General features: G+C 38.6%; 1 protein-coding gene across 3 annotated transcripts in view; it reads left to right on the top strand.

The window, feature by feature from the left end:
- Positions 1 to 20,118, top strand: part of LOC136833381 (myelin transcription factor 1) — an 862,112-nt gene that overhangs the window by 25,680 nt on the left and 816,314 nt on the right. The window contains exon 1 of one of the 3 annotated variants that reach the window (XM_067095439.1): positions 6,389 to 6,516. The exons of 1 other annotated variant lie outside the window; for it this stretch is intronic. The gene's annotated coding sequence lies outside the window, so the exon portion shown is untranslated. Of the gene's footprint in view, positions 1 to 6,388; positions 6,557 to 20,118 lie in introns of those variants that run through there. One more of the 3 variants, XM_067095438.1, reaches the window with a different exon arrangement.

Here is a 20,118-nt window from a genome sequence, read left to right as displayed (position 1 = left end):
TTGGGAAAACTGGCAACTAGCTTCCCAGGTTTCATCCGCTCGAGAGAGAGAGAGAGAGAGAGAGAGAGAGAGAGAGAGAGAGAGAGAGAGAGAGAGAGAGAGCAACTATGATGGCTCTCTATTTTTTTTTTTTTTACAATTGGTCTTTCATCCCTTGTTATACAAGCGTTTAATCGTGAATGCTCTTAACAGAACAACCTTGCCTCTCTGCGTCCATCGACATCCGGGAAAAATATTTCCCCGGGACAAGTGTCGGCAGACTGGAAAGTTGGACGTTAACTAAAAGAGAGAGAGAGAGAGAGAGAGAGAGAGAGAGCTCTGGCAGAAGAATGGCTATGTCTGCTGCTGCCAAGTTGGTCGATTCTCTCTCTCTCTCTCTCTCTCTCATGGCAATGCAAAGGTTGCTTCCTTCCTTTCCCGCTCTTTAACAGAAGACACTAATCCCAATGATGACGGCCACGGAGTCCCTTTGTTCAGTCTCCAACATTAATCTTCATAGCTTCACCAGAGGGCTAATACCTGGAGGCGGGTGAAGTGAGCCATCTGCTTGCTTGCTTGCTTGCCACCGGCTGACCATCGCATTACGACAAAGAGGACTGAAAAGGGGTTGCGTCGGCCATAAAACATAAAAAAAAAAAAACCTGGCAATTTTTTGAAGGCTGATCATATCGATTTCCCCCTATCCGCTAACTCGTTGGTTTAAAAAAAATATAACGGGGAGAGTTTAGTATTAAAAAAGAGTCAGACACCGGCGAATATATAAAATCTGGTAACTTTACATACTGTAGCATTAAAGGTGAGCTGGCATGAGAGGTATTTGCATATTGGGGACTGCTTATTACCCCCGGAGTGCTTTTGTAACGCGCGCGCTGTAACACACACCTCGTTTGAAGAACGGAGGAGACTGACGGCCTATCTACGAAAAATCACATTAGGCTTGTGCCTGACCCTTTATAGACTCATCGTAGACTGTGAGGTTACACACACACACAGGCCTTGGTCTTTGATGATGATAAGGTAGATTCATACTCGGGACTCTCTCTCTCTCTCTCTCTCTCTCTCTCTCTCTCTCTCTCTCTCTCTCTCTCTATATATATATATATATATATATATATATGCAAACCCTCATACACGAAAATATATATACATACATATATACACATATATGTTTATATTTGTATGTATCTGCACACACACACATATATACATGTATGTGTATGTATGTATATATATACATACATTCACATAACTGATTTAACTTTGGTGAAAGTGAAAGCACCATTTGTTTGAACACAGTACCCGAAGTTGCATCTACGATTTCTCTAGGGCATACGAGACAGAGTCAGGCGTCCACCTGTACTATGAATATTTGTTAGTCAGTATATTTGTACATCTCTACATGTTAATATTGGCGTATTTGCAAGGTTATTTATGCATGTTTTCTTCTCTACGTCCGTAAAAGGGTGTTCCATGCGTCAGTAATCAATCAGATTTAAATCATTCTCTCCAATGGCGGCTTTGGAATTTTCTCCACGTTCCCAGTTTCCCAGTTTTCTAAAATGCTTCGTCTTTAGGAGGCCTTGGTAACTGTCTCCTTCTTACCCGGACCATCATATATGCTTTTGAGTTCCATACCCAATCAGCGTCACTTTTCTTCAGGTACCACAGTGGTCATTGTTCTCTCTAGCTGAGAGATGCGTCCCTCTTGACTACGTAACACCTGTCAAGTAACCACCTGTTATATTCATTGTTGTGAGTTGGCTTTCGTTCCTGTTTCTGGCTCAGAGGTCTGGAATTCCCCCCCTGCTTCTTTGTTTCCGGTTTATTTCGGGTTTTACTCCAGTCCATTATTCCTTGATGATATTCTTTTCTACAGGTCTGTACTCTCCTAGAGACAATCGAGTGCAGGCTTACAAGAACGAATGAATGCGTTCAAAGCTTACATTATACGTTATTATTCATTTATATGTGCAACCTTACACCTCATAGTACGTGAATTTTGATGCACGTTTTAAATATGCCGAGGAAAAAAAATGCATACGTGTATACGTACATGTATGCATATATTCATTCATATTAGTATTGAGCTAGACAAGCAGACATTCCCCTTCATATGCGGCTGTGAAGATTAAAAGACAGGCAGATGCCACTGGAGTACAAATCGAAAGCATTAGCAAGTATAATCCAAACAACGCTCAAGTGATTTACCAAATACCGCGGGAATACGAGAAATTCTCTTGACAAGTGAGTGCTGTTATATAGAAGCGGCAGCCTACGTTCTGAAGCTCTCCTTACATAAAGAGCGAGTTACCCAGTTTTCTTTGTAACCCGTTCGAATGGCGATATCAGGTTGGTAGTTCATGGCTAATGTTTTTTTGACGTCGGTTAGTTTAGTTAGAAATTTCATAATGAGGCAACATTCTTACTGAATGTGACCCGGAGGAAATATAAAATTAAAAAAAGCCTTGCGATCCAGAGACCTCGTTCTTCTGAAATCAGCGAACTGATATCAGCGCAGCAAGAGCACAGCCATAGCCTTCGCATACCTTTGTCTGAAAAGAGGCAGGTTCAAAGGAATCTCTCCGCTTTAAATAACTGCATGAATGCATGTCAAGGTAATTTGATCCGCGCTCTCAAATTGTTCGGATGGTTATTTATACAATACAACATATTTTAAGGCAATAACAATATTTTCTACGAGATAGCAATTGCGCGCTTGATATCTGACTAGCTATTCAGCCTTCCGAGATGGAGCCGGCGGCCTACCCGCTATAACCAAGGATATTTTAGTCGCCCTTTGAAAGAAATACAGGCTGGAAAAGTCCTACGAGAAAGGTCACCAGAAGAATGAATGGGGAAAAATATCAGCCTGTTTAGCCAGTGAGAGTGCTTGTAAGTCCGAATTTCCGCCATAGACCTAGGTTATATTCGACACCATTCGAAAGAAATAAATATGGGAAAAGTCCTACGAGAAACGTACGAGAAAAATTAAATGGGACAAATATCAGCCTATTTAGCCCGTCAGACTGCCTGGTAGGTCCGCTTGGTTTTGATCCTATATCGCCAGCAATATGAAGTCCTGCGCAAGGATTTTACTGTATGAAGTCCTGTAGACAGGTCTTGCTTACGTCAGCAGCTTCTTGAAGTCCCAATGGACGCATTGACAGTATACAGGACAGTGGCAGTTTTAGGATATCTCAAGATTTTGGTCCTCTACTGAGCAGAATCCCCAGTTGTCACTAACCAGTAATTTGAATTAATTGTAACTTTCAAGTCTCGACTGACAAAAACTAAATCCGCATTCTACATAGACAAAAGCCGACAGAAATATATTAGACCCAATATATAAAGAGCTGAGGACAAGGGAAAAAAATAACGATTTGCCAGACTCCTGCCTCCATTAGCTGTGTTATTTTGGGGTCGAGCTCTGTGCAGTGGGATTGCTTTTTATATTCATAAACAAGGCTCGACAGTATTTCGGAAGAAAAGAATGTCGTTGGAGATTGCATAAAAAATCTGTTTTTTCACTGCGTTTTCCTAATAGAGACAGAAACATTTTTCCTTTTTTATGAGGATACAAAAATCGAAATTTGACAGACATGTCGGTCTTCTGTTCATTATCTTCATCACTATCACCTCCAACGCCGTGCGACGTGAAGGGCCTCAGTGACATTGCGTTTCTCATGTCCTTCCTTCCTGAGCGTTCACTTCCACACATCCCCGCCCATCTCTACGCCTATAGCCTCCCGTCTCAGTTCTCATCGAAGTAGGTCTGCTCTCCCACCGACTCTGGTGCTACAGGAACGAATCTCTTATCAGCCCGGTAGGGGAAGGGGGTGGGGGGTAGTGCCGTCAGTGCTCTTCACGCAGTTCACTGTAGGCAGTACTTAAGTTTGTCTGCAAAGTCCCTTCGGCCCCTACCTGCAACCCATTTCATTCCTTTTACTGTACCTCCTTCCATATTCTCTTTCTTCCATCTTACTTTCCACCCTCACCTAACAATAATAATTATTTCACAGTGCAACTGCGAGGTTTTCCTCCTGTTACACGTTTGAAACTTTTCTACTCTCAATTTCGTTTTCAGCGCTGAGTGATCTCATAGCTCCCAGCGTTTGGCCTTTGGCCTAAATTTTATATCTCATTCTATTCCACTCTTATCAGTTACTGTTCTCCTCCGGGTGGTACGAAGAACATGTCCAAGCCATCTCCATCTCCTTTCCATCGCTATTTCATTTACATATAGAACTTCCTAATTTCCTTTTTAGCATCACTTCTGACTATCAGTATTTACTTAAAGCTCCGTTCTCAGATCGATAATATCATTTATTATCGGGTATTTATGTGACAAGACGCGTGGCTTATCAAGGAAATAATATTACGAAAACGCCGAGACTAAAGCTTCTTTCCTTATAAAGAAGCCATTGCGAGAGAGCTTTCGATATTGGCTCATTCCTTTTAGCTACGCGTCTGTTCTTGACAGTTTCTGTTTTATTTCACTCTCTCGTTGCAGAGGAATGGCAGTGCAATATAACATATAAGTCAAAGGCTAATCGCTGGGAGCTATGAGGTCATTCAGGGCTGAAAGGGAAATTGAGAGTAAAAAGGTTTGAAAGGTGTAACAGGATGAAAACCTTGCAGTTGCACTATGAAACAATTGTTAGGAGAGAGTGGAAAGCAAGAGGGAAGAAAGAGAATATGAACGGAGGCTCAGTTGAAGGAATGGAAAGGGTTGCAGCTAGGAGCCGAAGGGATGCTGCAAGGAACCTTAAGTAATGCCTACAGTGCACCGCGTGAGGTGGACTGACAGCCCTATTTCCTACGGGGACTCTTTCCAGAGGTTCTGGGATCTAATTATGATCCCTTGCCGCTCGCATCAAACCCCCTATATAAGGTTTGTTGTAAGGCAAGAGTTTATAAAATAAGCTTCCTTCGGCAGATTGATTCGTTGCAAATACTTTATTTTGTAAATTGTCGGCGATTGTACATGAACAGCCTAAAGTCAAACATCTTTGAATCGTGAAGAATTAAAAGTAAATAACTGCAATAATGCTAAAGGTTTTGCTTATATTTGTCAGTAAATGTATATATATATATATATTATATATATAACATATATATACAGTATATATATATATATATATATATATATATATATATATATATATATATATATATATATATATACTCGTAGCCCAGTGGTTAGGACGCTCACCTTACCAGTGAAAGGACTAGGTTTTAATGTCTGGGATTCTTTAAATTTCGTTAGCAGTTATATATATATATATATATATATATATATATATATATATATATATATATATATATATATATATATATATATATATATATGTATGTATGTGTGTGTGTGTGTGTGTGCAATATAATTTTCATTAATATATAATCCTGCATGGCAGCCTAACTTTATTTTTAATTATAATAATAATAATAATAATAATAATAATAATAATAATAATAATAATAATAATAATTGTTCAGCGCGCAAGGCAACCATTGTTGCTCTCATTCAAAGCTAACTCAGCCAATAATTATGAGCGGTGCCTATTACACTGAACACAATACAGCATCTGCACTGATCAGCATAAATCGAACTGACGCTTGTGAAGGTCTAATGAATTAGTAATCAGGGATGATAAAGGAACCAATTCTTTATTGTAAATTAGATTTACTTCCCAATTAACCCAATTAAGAAAACTCTTTGCAATAAAATTGGCGAATTAACCGTACGAAGTGGCTGTTTAGCATCATTATTGTTTCTTCCTGAATTTCATTACTTCTGGTCTAGAATTTGCGCAGTTGCGCAGGACTTTCTGTAATACTATTGCTGTTTATGTAAATTCAGGCAGTACACAAAAGCCTGCGCATTTGATGATGTCTAGGCTAACATGGTTTTCTCGAAATATTTATCCAGTAAATTCGCCACAAATAATCTTGACTTTTCCTTAACGCCGATCATACACGCAGAATGTTAATTTGAAGGCTGCAAGATGTTCACAGCTCGTAAATACTTTCGTGGCGAAGCAATTTATGATATTAGGGCTTTAGGACTTCGCTAAGCTTAATCAGATTGTTTCAAAACTTACGGCGAACTTCAAATTAAGGGAAATCGCGCCTATATCGATTGGCGGGTGCGCAGAGCATTGTGGGTCGCGGGCGAGGTGCCGAGCAGTCAATATCAAAAAGTTTATTATTCGTTGTTTATGGGGTTTCCTTCGTCCCTTTTATGTGGATTTGTTAATGTACGGTCAAAGCAAAAATAAAACAACGGTTCTAAGTGGCCGCCATAACTTCAGGAGGAAAATTCGCTTTAGAACAAACGCTTAAGTAAATCGCCGTGCTGGCAAACGTGAGTTCCAGCCATCTTTCCAGACTTGGCAAGTAAAGTCACCAAACTTTTTCCGACTCGCACAACTTTCCAAGATTTGATCGTGTGTGGCTTTTGGATATGGATTCAGTGACATTCTAGTGGCAAAAACGCCGTGGTGTGTGGAAGCACAGGTGAGAAGCCCGTGAACACCTCACTTTGGCTGTCAGACAGGTAAGAGGGCCGTAAAGAGAGTAAATATTGATACGGGCAAGTTGTAGATGTTGGGAAAGTTAGCCTCGGTATCTCACACGACCTGTGGTGAACACGACAGCTTGTGTTCTGGCCACCAGCACGTCCCTCACAGGCCTCGGAGAGGTTGTGGAATGAGTGATTACGAAAATCATATCACTAATCATGTATTGCATTGTTGTTTTGCAAGTTTGCTCGTAAGCGGTGAATGAGTGATTTGGTGGTTGGCGGACGTACGACGACTCCTAGTTTCCCCTCTTTAAATTTCCCCATGAATAATGCAATAGTTTTCGTGAGACGCAGACACATCGGAAAACGAAATCGAAGCCGAATACGACGGAGAAGTGCAGCGAAACCCGAGCCGGAGTCGACACCGAATTGCTGAAGTGGAAAAATAACTAAATTTCAGTAAGAGTTTCAAACCACAACTGCTATTGATTCCAGCATCAAGCATCTCCCCTCTTCTCCCCCGGCACCCTTCCTCTCCTCCCCTTCCCTTTCCCCTCACTCTCATTCTCTAAAATCGGCGAACTATTGCGTCATAGCGTACGCATGTCAAAGAATCTCCTTAGTGTCCAACTTCGGTTGAGATCCTATAATGAGGTCGACTCTTGTAAGCAGGAGGAGGGCTAGGCCTACTTGTCACCCGACTTGTGAGAAAATAAAAGGCTGCTTACAAATTCGCAGCCATACCTTTTCCCCTCGAATGTACGAGTGCCCCCGGGAAGGGGGAAAAACATACATCTTTGATTCAGTGAACTGACGATATTAGCCTTTATTGGAGGCGATCACAAGGGCGTTTTTTTGCCTCGGCGTCCACTCCGTTTACGACGTGCGGCAGTCGTTGTAATCCTCTTGCATCGTTTCCGAAGCGTAAACAAAGGGGTGTAGATTTGTAAAAAGGAAAAAAAGTTTTATTATCCAGTATCGTTGGAGAATTATCATATCGTCGTCTGGTTTGGTTATGAGGCCTCGGTAGCGAGGAGGAAAGGTCTTGGGCATGGGGTGGATTTGAAGGGACAATTGGGCATGTGGAAGGAAGGTAGGTGTCCTGGATTTAAGGGGATGAATTGCTTTGCAACTTCCCCATTTCTAACTGGAGAGAACTACTTCAGAGGAAAATGGAAATTCCTCACTTACTCAGATAATGATTTTAACGGTAGGGTGCAGACTCTCTCTCTCTCTCTTTCTCTCTCTCTCTCTTTTAACTTAGCTCTGTAGCCTACATGAAAGTATGGCACGGTATATCATTCAAGGTACTTTGGATTCACCAGGTAATGATTATGCACTTTGAGAGTAAGACCAAGGCAATCCCAGTGATGTCTTTGCCATCTCTCCTGCTTTTGACTTAACTGTAACAGCTGTCTTTGTTATGGCTGCTAATACGGAAGATATAATACCACTGAAATACTAATAAGCAGCTGCTGTTGACGCTATAGTAGATTTTAGTACTCTTGCTCTTCTTACCAGCTGTCGACATCAGCCTGAAGGGAATCTGAGGTTTTTCAGTGGAACTGTGTGACTAATTTTTCATATATGTTAAACAGAGACTACTTCATCCCTTCAGCAACAAAGAACTGAGCTGAAGTATCTCATTGTTTGAGGGGAAATCCGAGTAACTCGGGTTCATTGGCACAGACAGAGACAGATTGCTCTTTATGGAGAAAGGACTAAAGGAAAACATTTTCTCCTCTGATGATGGAAAGCAGCAAGATGACATGGTCGGTTAATACCGCGAGTAGTGTTACAAGGGTTGTCGGAGAAAAAGAGAGTATGAGAACGAGAGCAGAAGGAGAGAGAGAGAGAGAGAGAGAGAGAGAGAGAGAGAGAGAGAGAGAGAGAGAGAGAGAGAGAGAGAGAGAGAAAGTTTGAGTGGTGAATGAGAGTGTGTAATGTTAAATGCAAAAACCAAGTACTTGGTGGTCGTGAATGCAGTGATTGTTAAGCCGAAACAAAGGCTAAATCAGCTGCAGCCTTCTTTTTTTCCGTGTTTCACTTCAAAGTTGTGTGGTGCCGGTTCTGTCTTTTCGGGAGGAAAGAGAGAGAGAGAAAGAGAGAGTATTTCAACTGATGCAATTGCAAGGACACCTGTTTACAAAGAAAGACGAGGAAAGAGAGAGAGAGATAGAGTTAGTTCGGCGCCTTTTCGAGTTGGTCTGGACGATTATCGGATTTGCGAATCGGCCTTCTTCGACTCCACTGACTTGAGGAGGACCTTCGGCATCGAGGACGACGTCAGCAGGCACCACGAAGTACCAGAAGTGCATAATGGAATTTGGGGAAAGTTGAAGAATGCGGTATGACAACATTGGTTGCAGACGCTCCAAGAGACATTGATTTCTAGAGAGGCAAGGGGGAGCAGCGGAGAGAGAGCGAGAGCGCGTAGCTACACGTAGCGGCGGCGGCCACCTGTTTTGAGCTCTTTCACGCATGCTGCTGCTGCTGCTGCTGCTCTGCTCTTAAGGTAAACTATCTGTCCTGTCCCGGGACGAAATCCAATAAAGAGTTTTCCCACCCCTTTTTCATGTTCAGTCTCTTAGCTCTTCACGCCCCCTCTCCCCCCCAACCCTCTCTTTTTCTCTCTCTCTAAATCGTTGCTGCTAATTGACCACGAAGAAGAGCCAGAGAAGAATAGCCTGTTTAGGAGTGAACTGAGGTTGCGAGCTGATTCGCTGTCCCAAATTGATGTTTTAGTTGTCCAACATTGTAGACACGGAAATGAAGTCAGCTATGAAGAGAGAGAGAGAGAGAGAGAGAGAGAGAGAGAGAGAGAGAGAGAGAGAGAGAGAGAGAGAGAGAGAGGTGCTGCCAAGCGCTCTCCTCTCTCTCATCACTCGACAGAGTCGATGTAATTTAATGGCTTTTGCGGTCCCTTCCCATGGATGCTTTTCGGAAAGAAAGGATTATGTGATGAGTGATTGCGAGAAAGAATGTATTTTTAACCTGTCAAGGCTTTGCGGTCGATACACAAATAGTTAGGGTTATGAATACTGAATGTGGATTGGTGGAAACATTTTTATCACAGTATTTCTGGAATGTGAAAGCCAGTTGACTTAGGGCGAGGGAGGTGAATGTTTTCTATAGATGAGTGATCTTAAATGTTGTGAAAAATGTTTCAGAAAGTGATCTTAAACATGTTAAGTGGTGTGCATTCGATCTTCCCCAACGACCAGATATTACTTAAAAGTTTAATCTGTAAATGCTCTCAGCGTGACTACAGTTTCATGTGGTCGGCCTGATTGATGTTTGCTAAGGACAAATAGGTGATTAAAAATATCAGTGTGAGTCTGCCGTGTTTTATCTTCAAAGTATTATCACTTGATTGAAGTGTGTGTTAACGTTGTGGAAGGTCGGTTGTTGCGCGCGTGCGCGCCAAAATTGAGGATAGTTAACATATTTATAGAATCTGCTGGTCACTTTTACCAGATATGTATGTAATTGTAATCACAGTGCCCTCTTAACTTCTCGAATTCTTCACTCTCTTTGGATACGCTTGTCACTGCAAAGCCTTTGATGCAAACATGCTTGGTATTTGGACTGTGCATTCATTATAGTAGGCTTAAAAGTTTGAGACTTGGTTGTAGGCAATTTTCGTGGTGATCAGATTGTGATGTTAAGATGACATTGCGATTGGTAGGGGCAGTGGGGTGAGGGGGTCTTCTGCAGTTGACTGTAGGAGGGGGAGGGAGGGGTCTTCGGCAGTAGACTGCTTGTTCCTCTTTATCCAGTGGACTGTTATGTCCACGAGAACGAGAACACTTAGAGAAAATATAGGCTAAAAATGTCTCTTAAGAATAATCATGTCCTTCTTTCCAAGGTGTCACGGGAATGCTTAGGAAGAGTTGAGGATGGTTAGACTGTTTTAAGGGTAGATTAACTCAATCTTTTAAAAGTGGATTACGATTGAAAAGGATTTTTGTTTTCTTCCGTATAATGAGGAGTCGAATGGATATGTTAGTTTATTTATGGCTGTTATGGTAATGATTATATCGAAGCGTTTACCAGACTGGGTGTTTGAGTGAGTTGGCAGACAAAGAGAGCGTGGGTCTATCTATCTATCTATCTGTCTCTATATCTACTTATATATATATATATATATATATATATATATATATATATATATATATTATTATATATCGTGTGTGTATGTGTTACTATGGGACTAAAAAAAAAAAAACCAATACCCTTATTTAGCCCAGGCCTGAAGGAAACAAATCGTAGTAGGAATAAAGGAGCTCCATCTCGAGGGAAACGATAGACCCGCCTCTTGAAATAAAGGAGGTTATAGCACCGTGCAAAAGAGGAGGCGAGGTGGGGGGGTGGTATTCTACTCTTGATCGCTCGTAAATGAAGTGTTTACATTTCACGGGGATCATTACGCTTCGTGTCATCCCGACCTCTTAATGAATGAGCACGTCCATTGTCGTCTTTGTTCCTTGGTTGTTTTAAGTTCGAATTTCTTTGTAGGTCTGGTTGTGACGTCTGCTGGAATGCTCTTGAATAAGGGCTAAGAGAGAGAGAGAGAGAGAGAGAGAGAGAGAGAGAGGGAATATAATTGACGTATTGAAGATGTCTCAAGAATTCATCATGCTGATGTCTGTGGAAAATGTCGGCGTATTACCGCATATATTATATTATATATATATATATATATATATATATATATATATATATATATATATATATATATATATATATATATATATATATATATATATATGTGTGTGTGTGTGTGTGTGTGTGTGTGTGTGCATGTGTGTGTAATACATGATATTTCCACAGACATCAGCATGATGAATTCTTGAGGATATCATATATATATATATAAAATATATAAAGTGTGTGTGTGTGTGTGTGTGCGTGCGTGCGTGCGTGCTCAGTAATCCCTCTTTCCTTCCCTCCCTGACCTCCCGGCCGTGCCATCTTGTAGTATTTTCCTGCCAGTTAAGGCGAGACGCAACATCATTGCACATCGGAAATTTATTGACATAAAAGAGCTCTCCTTTTTCTTCTCTCGCCGGAGACATTGATCACAGCCGATCTGGGAGTTGGGCCGCGCGTCTCGGGGCGCTCGAGAGAGAGAGAGAGAGAGAGAGAGAGAGAGAGAGCAACAATTCTCTCATCTCCCGTTTGATGGCCTGACGGATACTTGGATGCTGATGATGCCCTCGTATCTCGACTCGGGACACTTAGGAAACTACTTTGTTTTTTTCCTCTTCCGAAAAACGGATAATGAGATCGGTCACCGCCCGGCCGTCGGTGGCTGAGGGGACCTCGAACTTTGACACGGAAGTCAACGGTCCTTATTTTTGGGCGACCGGCGCTGCTCTTTTGTTTCGAATTCAGTCTTGATCTTCGTCTTAAAGAGAGATGCTGGCTGACGGGCCGTTCGCTTCCCCATGTTTCCTCTTTCTTTTTATAAAGCCCCACCATGTAATGATTCTTTGAAGTGAATTATCTTCAAAAGATGTGCGTCGAGATTGTAATGTTCGAATAAAACCACGATTTCTAGGATCTGAATATATATTTATACACATTGTATTCTTATATTAAAACTACGAGTTTCAGGATCTAAATATATATTCACAGATATTTTCCCCATGAAAGGGAGTGCCAAATCAGTGCACCTCATGCAGTGCACACTCTAGGCATTCTGGGATTTTTGCAGTGTCCCTTCGGCTAGCTGCAACCCATTTCATTACTTTTACTGTACCTCCATTCATATTCTCTTTCTTCCATATTACTTTCCACCCTCTCCTAACAGTTGATTCATAGGGCAACTGCGAGGTTTTCCTCCAGTTACACCTTTCAAACCTTTTTTACTGTAAATTTCCGTTTCAGGGCTGAATGACCTCATAGGTCTCAGTGCTTGGCCTTTGGCCTAAATTCTATATTCTATTCTATTCTCACAGACATTTTAGAAGTCTTTCGTTGAGGGTCCTCGCTTGATTGCTTACGAAAAATGATTAATAACCCATGGAGTGGCTTGCAGTAATTGACTGGGCGGATATAAGTAAATTTTATATATCTATAAGTTGTTTTGGTACTTTAATCGCACAAGTTGCCAAAATGGTGAAGAAATGCACAATGGTGTAATATACTTTTAATTATATTTGCACTTACGCCATTGTGGATTTCTTCACCGTTATTATTATTATTATTATTATTATTATTATTATTATTATTATTATTATTATTATTTTATTATTATTATTCAGGAGATAAACCCCTGTTCATATGGAACAAGCGTACTTGGGCCGTTGACTCGAAATTCAAGTTTCCAAAGAATATGGCCTTCATTAATTTGAAAGAAAAACAGAAGATAGTAGGAAATACAGAAAGAAGAGACCAGTCATTAGAAAATAAAATAAAGATAGATTAATAAAAAAAAACATTATTAATATACAAGGTAAATTTTTTAGAGTAGTTATGCATTGCATCTTCGCTTGTATTTTTGAGGTTCTAATTGGACAATTAATAATAATAATAATAATAATAATAATAATAATAATAATAATAATATAATAAACTGCGGTAAAATGTATGCAAAATCTGTTGCATAATTAACAGCCTTTTCGTGCAGCGAAGGGGAAGTTGTAATATTCGTGTAGTTTTCACAGTAAATGGCCGTTTCGTGAGTTGGTCTGCCGACATAAAGATGAATCCACGATTTAAAGGTAACTGGGGAGATCTCCAGTGGGTGAGTTTGGGGGATGGAAGAGGAGGAGGGGAAATAGCAGGGTAGGCGTTTTATCTGGTAATAGGTAATAGTAGGACTTCCTCGCAGGATAAAACAGGCGTAAGGATTTGGAATGCCTGCGACTCGTTTGATTTATTTTTATGAGCAAAATTGGCATGCGACATTGTCGTCAATTTTGCCATAGTTACCAGCTTATGTTATTTTAGAACATTATTTGCTTGGTTTAGGTGAATTATTAAATAAAGATGTACTTTCATTTTTACTCGAGGAAAATGGGGCAGATTAATGCAAGTGTGCTTATAATAACTTAGTATTATAATCCAGAAAAATAAGTGCAACACATTCGTAACCGGCATAGTGCCTGAATAAATTTATGTTGACCTAGCAGCAAATAATTAATACAGGTTAATGATGGCAATTTTTCCTCGAATTATCATGCAACGTGACGCTAGTAGGCATAATGCACGCTAAGCAGTCTCCAGTGTACCTTTTTATATGCGCTCGATTCCTGTCACTCGGCAATTTTCAAAAGCAATTGTCTGGAAATGTATGCGTAATATGCACGTCATCTGAGAGCAGTACTCTCTCTCTCTCTCTCTCTCTCTCTCTCTCTCTCTCTCTCTCTCTCTCTCTCTCTCTCTCTTTCCAAGGTTTTCCGTCTTCCCGTCTTCAAGTCTGGGCTGGTTTGCTCCTCTCTGACTCTGTATTTGTGCTATATGCCCAACACAGTCTTTGGATTTGGGCTGTTTCATATTCTCTCACTTTCCACCCTCTCCTAACAGTTGTTTCAATATGCAGTTGCGAGGTTTTTCTCCTGTTACACCTTTAAAACCTTTTTACTCTCAATTTATCTTTCAGCGCCGTATGACCTCATAGTTCCTACCGCATAGCTTTAGGCGCTAAATTTTATATTCCATTCCATTTTGCACATCGTAGTCTTTAGAGTTGGGTAGGTTATCTCTTCTGTAGAAAAGTAGACAAGAGGTGAAAGCTGGGCAGTAAACGTCACATTTATTCAGTAAACGCCACATTATTTATTCTCTCTCAAAACCACGCGTTCTGTAGTACTCGATAAACAGAGGAAGCCAGCAAACTCAATTGGTCTTGACGACTGTCTCTCTGGAGGGAATGCTCTCCCTTGGTCTTATTTCATTTCCAGTGAAATGTATTTTTTAACGTCGTTTTAGAAATGCGGATGGGGACGGTCGGGGGGAGAAATTTTCCCAAATCCCCCTTGTTTCCTTTCTAATAACTTCCGGATTTCGTACATCGATTGGTTTTTGTTTTGAGTTGTATGTTGTCGTTGGGTGCTTACTTTTTGCAAATCATACACATTTTTACTCATGATGCTCTTGATAGTATCTGACGATCTCTGCTGAAATGTCATGCTTTGAAATAAACTTTGTGTAAGCATTAGGTCTGTGTACTGAGTGTTTTTTTCTGTCGAAATTTACACTGGGGAGAAGTATGACACACACACACACTCCTAAAAATATTAAAATGAAATCTACTAGTATTTGTAGTAGTTTTCTCTTGGTTTTGTTTGAATAATTTTGAATCTGTGCCAAATAGGAAATTTCCAACATCCTTTTGACATTTCATATTTTAAATAATAAAAAAATACCATTTTCCATAAGTGGTTGACTGACCACTTTTTGTAACTGTTGTTACGAGCGGCTGTGATATTTTATTTACTGTATTCTAGAATTTTTTTCTTTTGGTAGTTAAACTGACGGTCGGATGATATTATTATTATTATTATTATTATTATTATTATTATTACTATTATTATTATTATTATTATTATTATTATTATTATTATTATTATTATTATTATTATTATTATTATTATTATTATTCAGAAGATGAACACTATTCACATGGAACTAGCCCAGAGGGGCCATTAACTTGGAATCCACCTTACAAGGAATGCGATGTTCATTTGAAAGAAGGAACAGAAGGTGATAGGAAATACAGAAAGAAGAAATCAGTTATTAGAAAAGGAAAAGAAATTAATGAATAAATAGATAAAAATGTAAGTAGATTATTAAAATACCAGGAGAATTCTTTTTGGGTAGTAATGCAGGATCATGTCAAGATTAGCGAACCCAACATCTCCATGCCAAGAACAGCGAACCCAATGATCCCCATGCAAATAGTGGCCAACCCTTTCCGGTCCGAACTCCAATTCCACATGAGGGTTAGTACTAAACACGGCGAAACAGTGATTCATCTACACTGTTTCGCCGTGTTCAGTACTAGCCCCTGGGGGGGTCAAATGTATTTCGCCTTGTTTAATACCACCTTCCCTGGGGATCAAATGCCTGGTACCGAAGTGTTCATGTCTGGAACAGCGAACCCGATTATTCCCATGTAAAGAATAACGAACCTAATAATCTTGTAAAGAATAGCGAACCTTGCTGCAAGTGGGTTCGCTAATCTTGACATGATGCGTAATGCATTGCGTCTTCGCTTGAACTTATGAGGTTCCAACTGCACAACATCCTCAGGGAGACTGTTCCGCAGTCCAACGGTGTGAGGGATAAAGGATAAGCTGTTTCCTAAGACATCGCATCTTGTGTTTCTTAGGTTAATTTGTTTTGCGTTCATTTCCTATGGCGGATATTTAATTTTATGTTCGTCGAAAGTTCTGTTTATATAATATTTAAAAGAATCTAGTATTGCGCACTGTTGCACGTTGCTGACGCAAGCCATTTTCATTTCGAGTATGGAGCAAATTTAAATTAATTTTTTGTAAAAGAAGAAGAAAGAAAAGAAGACGAAGACGAAGAAGCGAAGAGAGAGAGAGAGAGAGAGAGAGAGAGAGAGAGAGAGAGAGAGAGAGAGAGTATGATGTTTAATGCTGAAATGGAATAGCCTAATTGCACATAAGCCTACAAGCAATTGCACGGCAACACGCAAGAACTGAGAAGAGTTGAGCTTTTCATTTAAGAAGGATAAAGAAATCGTAACCGTTTCGTTCTTTAACTACAGTAAGTATATATATATATATATATATATATATATATATATATATATATATATATATATATATATATATATATATATATATATATATATATATATATATATATATATATATATATATATATATATATATATATACACACATAAACGGACGCTGTTGCCTCAGGTCATAATTCTCATTATCGGTGCCGCGAATTGAATATGTTACTCTTTTAAATTATGTCTTTTTCCAGTAGAATATCACAGCAGTTACTTAGAGAAAAGGAATAAAAGCATTTGCAAGCATCCCCTTGCATTAAAAGATAATAACAAGCCACTTATAATATGTACTTAGCGTTTTTCAAAGCAGTCATTGGCTCCTTTATTGCTTCTCAATCTATACCTAAATATTGTTTCAGTAGCTTGTACTTTTATTATTCTTTTCCAGACGCAAGGCCTCTTTTCCTCTCTTCTCGCATCCATTGAGAGAGAGAGAGAGAGAGAGAGAGAGAGAGAGAGCACCGTATGAATGAAATGGAACTTGACAGCCTTGACAGGCGGATGACAGATTGTCCGACTAATCTTGAAAACAAAAAAATGCGAGCGCTCTTCATATGAATAGGAACATGGTCTCAAAGACGAGTTCTGTACTTGTCGTTTGAATGTTTGTGTTAGTGTAAAATTTGCTTTTCTCTCTCTCTCTCTCTCTCTCTCTCTCTCTCTCTCTCTCTCTCTCTCTCTCTCGTAGAATTCATGACTATTACATGCTATAAACTTATTTTTAAGATTTGTTCTCTCTCTCTCTCTCTCTTACAGTATTTATGATTATTATTTGTTAGAAACTTATTTTTAAGATCTCTCTCTCTCTCTCTCTCTCTCTCTCTCTCTCTCTCTCTCTCTCTCTCTCTCTGTTATTTCTTTTCTCACAAAACTTAGGAACTTCGTTTAGTTGTTAAATATTTTTTTTGTTCAGTACTAGATATAATAATAATAATAATAATGGTAATAATAATAATAATAATAATAATAATAATAATATAATAATAATAATATTATTGTTATTATTAGTAATATTATTAATATTATTATTATTATTATTATTATTATTATTATTATTATATTATTATTATTATTATTATTATTGTGAGTAATAAAATCCACAATTATATAGTAAAAATATTACTATGTAAAACCAAAGACTTTTTCAGACACCCAACGGTGCTCCTCATCAGTGTTAACGTTAACACTGAAGGTGTTCGAAAGTCTGTTTTTTTTTACATAGTAATATATTTACTATATAATTGTGGATTTTTATTACTCAGATTGTTTTTCACGAAATTGTGAATCTATTAGCATTATTATTATTATTATTATTATTATTATTATTATTATTATTATTATTATTATTATTATTATACGTTTACATTACAGTCTACTTGACGTAGGAATAACTAGAGTATTTGGCCCTCGCTAATCGGTGTACTATTGTATGTTGTAGGAAATTCTCTTCCTTTCGACCTGCGGTGGTCCTGCCGCCTGTTTGAATTAAGACAAATAAAGGTTAATTAAAGCTTTGAACATTTTCTAGAATTTTGAATAAGATGGGGCTAAGAGAGAAACACCTCATTTGGCTTTTGAAAGATTGGCATGTGGGTGTGCAGATGCGTTTATGTATAATAGGATCACACACACACACACACACACACACACACACACACACACACACACACATATATATATATATATATATATATATATATATATATACTGTACATATATGAATATATATACATATATATAAATAAATATATATAAATATACATATATATATATATATATTATGAATATATATACAAATATAAATAAATATATATACATATATATATATATATAAATAATATTATCTATATATATATATATATATATATATATATATATATATATATATATATATATCTTCTTCTTTTTCTTTTAACGTGCTTTTATTCCCATTTTTGTATGGGGTAAGCACGATGCCTTCTTTGAAGGACTTTTTGATTTGCTTTGGGGTAGACCTGTGGTCTCGATCGGCTGCCCTGCCTGACATCGCAGACCCCCGGTACGTATGTTTCATGTATCATACCAGACCCAACGCCCTTTCTTCCCAGCATGAGAAGCAAAGTGTCTGCCTCTCTGATCAGCCGGCTTGTGGGAGTTGAACTGGCATACAGACCTCTACAGCCGAAGCTGTCACAACTGACTGGCTATATATATATATATATATATATATATATATATATATATATATATATATATATATATATATATATATATATATATATATATATATATATATATATATATATATATATATATATATACATATATATATCATATATATATATATCATATATATATATATATCATATATATATATCATATATATATATATATATATATATATATATATATATATATATATATATATATATATATATATATATATATATATACACACACACACATTTAATTTTATATATAATGGAGACAAGTCTTGGAGTTTCCGAAAAGGGGTTCATCCTTAGTTTATCAGTTAAACTGATATTGACGCTGCTTGCTTTTTCTCAAGGGAGGCTTACGCTAGGGAGGTGGCCGTGAAAGCCTGTATTTATTCCATTGGGTTTTGTGAAGTTTTTGACTGGAGATCCCTTGCTGAAGGATGTAGTTTTCCTTTCTTTTCCTAATTCTTATAGGGGGTTAGTGCCGTCTTTGCACCTCACACAGTGCACTGTAGGTACTACTTAAGGTTTTTCGCAGCATCCCTTCGGCCTCTAGCTACAACTCCTTTTATTCCTTTTACTGTATCACCGTTCATATTCTCTCTCTTCCATCTACTTTCCACCCTCTCTTAACAATTGTTTCATAGTTCAGCTGCTAGGTTTTTCTCCTATTACACCTTTCAAACCTTTTTACTCTCAATATCCCTTTCAGCTTTGAAGGCCTCATAGGTCCCAGCGCTTGGCATTTGGCGTAAATTTTATATTCCGTTCCATTCCTTTCATTTTCCAATGATTTTTGTTTTATTTTTTATTTACAGTGAAACGCAATGTGTATCCTGTTTAATATTCAGCGGGTAATGAACTTCACATTTAGAATTACCATATTTCAGTCTGGGACTAGCCTCTCTCACTACTGACTCCTATGCAGGTATGCAGAATGCCTTGGTCCGAGCGGTACGTGGCGTCTCTAGGCTTGCAAACCTCTTATTACTGGCAACCTCATCGGGTAAAAGGTGAGTGACCGCAAACAGTGACCTCAAACGACCTAGCGTGGGAGGCTCCATCTTTCATTTTGAGATTCATTGCCCTAGGTGAGGTCATTCGTTAATTGCCAGGTACTTCAGTTATCTCACAATTCAAGCATTTGATTCACCTAAGAAAAGAAAGCAAGATAACTGCAACTTAGTGCAGCTCAAGTGGAGCACAGCAGTCATGAGCAAAGATTGTTTGCAGCGTCCCTTCGGCCCCCTAGCTGCACTCACTTCTTTACTTTACCTCCACACCTTTTTCCTTTCATCAGTCTTTCATAAAACATCTCAGACTGTTAATTTTTAGTGTAACTGTTGGGTTTCCTCTTGGATCCAACTTTACAGCCTCGTACTTCATCTTTATTTTCTGGATATACTGTACTTATACTGTTCAACCACTCCAACTCCCTCTTTTCACAGTTTTGAGAGCTGAATGGCCTAATGTACTCAAGTGCTTGGTTTGACACTTAAAATTCATAAATGATAAATCACAAGATGACTCGCCGGTAATTCGGTTAACATCTCCAATACAAGTCTAGTGTATGAAGCTGACGAAATTCAAGGGCCAGGTAGTGGTAACTAATATCAGAT

This window comes from Macrobrachium rosenbergii, chromosome 51 (assembly GCF_040412425.1).
Source record: "Macrobrachium rosenbergii isolate ZJJX-2024 chromosome 51, ASM4041242v1, whole genome shotgun sequence".
NCBI lineage: Eukaryota > Metazoa > Arthropoda > Malacostraca > Decapoda > Palaemonidae > Macrobrachium > Macrobrachium rosenbergii.
Note: the sequence above shows the minus strand (reverse complement) of the source record. Positions and strands in the feature narration are given on the sequence as shown.